The sequence below is a fragment of the Hypanus sabinus genome, chromosome 24, assembly GCF_030144855.1.
Source record: "Hypanus sabinus isolate sHypSab1 chromosome 24, sHypSab1.hap1, whole genome shotgun sequence".
In the NCBI taxonomy this organism is placed as follows: Eukaryota; Metazoa; Chordata; class Chondrichthyes; order Myliobatiformes; family Dasyatidae; genus Hypanus; species Hypanus sabinus.
In genome coordinates, this window is record NC_082729.1 from 4,429,840 (window position 1) to 4,435,792 (window position 5,953).

A 5,953-nucleotide genomic window follows, 5' to 3' on the forward strand; every position below is an offset into this window, starting at 1 on the left:
GCAGAAAACCTGGGCAACGTCCTCCTTCCCTGTGGCAAAGTGATTTCACCAACAATAAAAAGGCAACCTCGCCTTCCTGGCAGTGGCAGAGTGATCCTCCAGTGATAAACAGGCAGGCAGCTGACAACTCAGTCTCCCTCCTCGCTTGAATTGGTGAACAATAGAAGCTTTAATCTGCGAAATGCAGCCGAACATCAGCTTACAGCCTTCTCGCCACGAGGTTCGCGTGCGCTGCCGCGGCCTCCCGGATTCCTTTCGGGGACCGCAGAGCGCTGAAACACCAAAACGATCTCCAAACTGCAAATCACAGGCTCCGGCAGCTCCAGAGTCACGGTCCAGCTGAGAAACAAACGTCAAAGACACAAAGGAGGTGAAACATCTGGTTTCAGGACGTATCCGGAAGATGTCAACCGAAGGAGCGCTGTACACCGGCGCCATCTTGAGCAGAAGTGGCCGAAACAAATTCCGTTCGATTGGCCTGAGGCCGTTCACTCTGCCCCAGGGGTGGACAAGGGAAGAGATGCTCCACAGTTTACAGTACAGTAGGGCAGTGTCGGTTTTGCAAAGAGATAAAAGCAACACCAGGAGAAATCCAATACAGATGACTTCATAATTGACAAAACATTTAGTCCGTGCTTTCCTTTGACAAATAACAAATAACTGAAGACACGACAGTTTGATAATATTATACCTTGGTTAAATTCTGTAAGGTCATAGATATGAGGTTCCATTTTCCCATAAAAAGTCTATGAATGCTGTCAGCACCTTGGCTGAGATATAAATATTGCTACAATTTTCCTGATCAAACTGGAGTGCAGTAATCTTCTAAGAGACTCGTGGACAGGTACGTGGAGCTTAGAAAAATAGAGGGCTATGGGTAACTCTAGGTAATTTCTAAAGCAAGTACATGTTCTACACAGCATTGTGTGTCAAAGGGCCTGTATTGTGCTGTAGGTTTTCTATGTCCTATGTTCTAATCATAGCAACACACCCTTCATCAGGACTGCCTGACCCGAAATGTTGACGGTTTACTTTTGTTCACAGACGCTGCCTGGCCTGCTGAGTTCCTCCAGAATTTTCTGTGTGTTACTCGGATTTCCAGAATCTGCAGATTTTCTCTTGTTTGCACAGCAATCACAAAATGTTTTCTGAAAGATACACAATACAGACAGTTTCATTTCATTCGTTACCTGCCGTGTCGTATGATGTGAGCAATCGTGGTCTTTCCGTGACCATGACTGTTCTTGACAAACTCTTCTACAGTAGTGGTTTGCAATTGCCTCCTTCTGGGCAGTGTCTTTACAAGACGGGTGACCCCAGTCATTATCAATACTCTTCAGAGATCGTCTGTCTGGCGTCAGGGGTCACATAACCAGGACTTGTGATCTGCACCGGCTGCTCATACGACCGTCCACCACCTGCTCCCTGGGCTTCACATGGCCCTGATCAGGGTGGCATGGGGGCTAAGCAGGTGCTACACCTTGCCCAAGGGTGATTGCAGGCTAGTGGAGGGAAGGAGCACCCTTGTATCTCCACCCCGCCATTCCTGTTCAATTTGTTGCTCTTGATAAGTTGCTCCTGGTACGTAAGTGTAGGATCTGGGGGTGGTTGATAGGAATAGATAGGATTATACAAACATTGAACACGACAGCACAAAAATGGGCCCTTCAGCCCATCTAGTCCATGCCACATTATTGTTTTGCCTAGTCGCATTGAGCTGTACCCGGACCATAGTCCTCCATATCCCTCCCATCCATGCACCGATCCAAACTTCCTTTAAATGTTGCAATTGAGTTTGTATCCACCTCTTCCACTGGCAGCTCGTTCCACACTCTGAGTGAAGAAGTTCCCTCTCAGGTTCCACTTAAATATTTCACCTTTCACCCTTAACCTATGACCTCTAGTTCCAGCCTCACCCAACCTCAGAGGAAAAAGCTGGCTGGCATTAGCCCTATCGAAACCCCTCATGACTTTGTCTAATCCATCAAATCTTCCCTCAGTCCAAGGATTAAAGTCCTAACCTATTCAACCTTTCCCTACAACTCGAGTCCTCATGTCCCAACATCCTTGTAAAAATTTTCTGTATTCAGCTAATCGCATTTATATCTTTCCTGTAGCTAGGAAACATATTGATAAGATTAGAAGAGCACTGAGAAAATTTGCAAGGAATTTTCCGGAATCCGGAGAGGATGAAGGGAATCAATACAGATTCTGTTCCCACTGGTGCTTGAAGATCAGTGGGTACAGTACTTAAAGACCATAAGACCCACGAGCAGAATTAGGCCAATTCAGCCCATTGACTCTCTCCACCATTTTATCATGGCAGATCCATTTTCCTCTCAATTTCCAGTCTCCTGCCTTCTCTCCATATCCTTTCACACCCTGACTAATCAAGAACCTGTCAACCTCTGCCTTAAGTATACCCAAGGACTTGTCTTCCACAGCTGCCTGTGGCAATGAATGCCACCGATCCACCACCCTCTGGCTAAAGAAATTCCTCCACATCTCAGTTCTAAATTGACGTCCCTCTATTCTGAGGCTGCGTCCTCTGGTCCTAGATTCCCCCACCAAAGGATACATCCTCTTCACATCCACTCCATCACGACCTTTCAACATTCAATACCTAGCAGGCCAAAGGGCACACTTCAGCCCTGTTTCTGCAACTACTTCCTCTACGTTAAGTTCCTCAGCTGTTCGGGCAGAAGTGGAACTTGTGCCTCCGGATCAATGCTGCTGAACTCTTGGCTGCTGTAATCACCGTGTTGCTGTACTTGTTTCTGCAGACATCAGCACTCATCTCAGCGCCACTGAACTGGCTCCATGGCTGCGGCCTGCATCCATCGGGCTCCTGGACTGGCACCGTGCCCCTGGACTTACTTTTAGGGAGACAGCAGTTCATATTCTGTTTGATCTTTTTAAAATTGTTTGCACAATCTGTCCTTTCTTGTTCATGCGTTGCGTGTTTGACTGTCAGTGATAACGTAAGATGCCGCAGGCTTGTTACCCTTGTTTAGTGGTGCGACAGGTGGCGGGGAAGCTGTATAGCCTCAGTTGTGCTGTGTATGTTTTGTACCTTTGCCCCAAAAGAACACTGTTTCGTTTGGCTATATTCATGTATGGCTGAATGATAATTAAGCTTGAATTTGAATTTGTGATGTAGTTTTTTTTGTGAATTCTATTGTAGTTCTTTGTTTTGTGGCTGCCTGCAAGAAGATGAATCTCAAGGTTTTATATAATATACATTTTTTGAACTTTGAGGGTAACTAGATACAAATGAAAATAAATTTTAAAATGCAGATGCTGGAAATCGCCTGGATTAAGACGGCACTGGTGAAGCCCAGGGCTTACTTATTGGTAGCAAAATAAACAAAGAATACACTTTGTACTTTATATACTATATACTTTAATAAAAATGTTTCTTCCTGTATAATTTCTGGTAATTGACCAGTGCAAACAATGGAGAGGTGAGCGAAGGCGAGGCTGAGTCGAGGGTCGAAGCATACGGGTACGAGGTGAAACTGAGGCGTTGCTGAGGCAAAGTCGGGGCAAGCAGAGTGGAGCAGAGGCAGATTCGAGGACTGTCCACCTAAACTGAGAGCGTGGCTTGATCGATCTAAGTGGTGGGTCAATTTAGAAAGGTTGGGTATGGAACAAAACGTGGTGGTGGGGTCCAGGTCCAGAGCACGTCGATGCAACAGAACCTGGGGCCTGGAGTGAGGAACGACCTGATGTTGGACAATTTAAACTCTGGGCCAGATGGATTGAAAAAGCCGGGTGTCCGGACCAGAGGCGAGGGTCAGGCTGGTTCTGCTCTGGGCTCCGTGATGTTTACTCGGCTCTTTGCTGAACTGAGGCTGAGCCCGTGGCCTGCTCCGGGCTCCATGTCTGAGGGCTCCACAATGTTTACTTGATTCTGTGCTGAACTAAGGCTGGGGCTGTAGCAGACATCCCACCCTGCAAAAACTCATTTCAGGGAGGTGGTAGTACCACCACCCCCGCCCCCGCAACCCCATATACCCCCCCCCAGTTGACCTCCAAGGGTGTATGCATACAGGACATTTGATTATGAAAGAACATGAAAATTTAGTTGATCACATATTGAAACAATTTGCACACACACACACACACACACACACACGCACGCACGTGCGCGCACACACACACACACACACACACACACACGCACGCACGCACGCACACGCATGCACACACACACACATACATATTTCTTGTTGAGCATTTTGTTGGCAGTCTCAATGCTAATAGCTAAATGCTAATGCAAATGGCTTTTCTATTTCTTTTGCAAACTTTCCTTGTACTGTGATGTGGCTTGCTTGGCAGATTTGAGCATTTTGCCGGAAGTCTCAACCTCATAGCAGTCTGTGCCAATGAATTTGTTAATTTTGCATGACATCAGATTCACGAGTGTTTTTTTGGAACACTCTGCCATGGAGCTGCAGGACATTAAACTGAACTGAGAGAGAGAGAGGGAGAGATATCTCGACAGGAAAGCCCGCCCACAGAGAAAACTGATAGGTCTACTTAGCACTTGTTCAGAAAGTCATAGATTTCTAATCCTGCCAGATAGTTAGACCATAAGACATAGGAGCAGAATTAGGCTGTTTGGCCCATCAAGTCTGCTCTGACATTTGATTATGGGTGATTTATTTTCCCATTCTCTTGTCTTCTCTCCATAACCTTTGATGCCCCTACAAATCAAGACCCTATTAACATCCATTTCAGACTTACCCGATGACTCAGCCTCCACAGCTGTCTGTAGCAATGAATTCCACACCTCTGGCAACAGTAATTCTTGATTCTTAAGGAAGGGTCTTGGCCCAATACATTGACTGTTTTCTCTTTTCCATAGACCCGGCCCAGCCTGCTGAGACCCTCCTGCATTTTGTGAGCATTGCTGTAAAGAAATTCTTCATCATCTCTGTTTTCAAGAGACGTCCTTCTATTCTGAGGCTGTTCCCTCTGGTCGTAGACTTTATTCAATCATAATTCACTGCCTAGCACTTTAAAGTGCTGTAGATAAGAGTGCAGAGTGGCTGGAGGTCATAAAAAGTAATTATTTTTTTCTTCCACAGTGAATTTTCAGGCCAGTTTTGGAAAAAGGACGAACCATTTTTATTTTTCCTAAAATTAATTTTTAGACATGCATTTAATATTGCATGTGGGCAATAAAGTCAAACAGGATGTGGCAGGAGGGTTAGCTGTCTGTGCATTATAAACCAACCAAGACAGACAATACACCAAGAGACTGCAAATGTTTCAGAATTTTTGGATCAAAATTGCTTTGAAAATATGCTCACTTCAGCAACCAAGTACTTCCCCTCCCTGCCCAGACAGCTCCAGTCACTGTGCCCAGGAGCCGCCTTGTGTACATTACATGAGTGTTCACATTTTGATGGAGATGTGATCATCCGATGTGGCTCGAGATGACGCGGAGACTTGTCATTGTGAAGGGAGCAATACAGCCTGCAGCTCGGGGGGACAATAACAGTGTCAGTGTGCTCTTTTACGGTCTGCACATTAATTTCTGAACCTCAGCAAGATTAAATGAGCACTACCTCTGAGTCACAGAAGAAAGAACAGGCTCTTCAGTTTTTGCCAAACAAGGTGTCAAATGAAACAAAATTTCTTACCCTCCCCCCACCCACTTTCCCTCTCTCCTGACTTCACCTATCACCCTCCAGCTTGCCCTCCCACCTTCCTATTCGGGTTTCTTCCCCATCCCTTTCCAGTCCTGATAAGAGGTTTCAAAGGTACGTTTGATGTCAGAGAGATGTATGCAACATACATCTTCGCAACCATCCACAAAAACAGAGTGGTGCCCCCAAAGAACGAATGACATTTAAATGTTAGAACCCCAAAGTCTCCCCAGCTCCCCTCCCTCCCGCGTATAAGCTGCAGCGAGCAACAATCCCCCCTCCTCCCACCAGCAAAA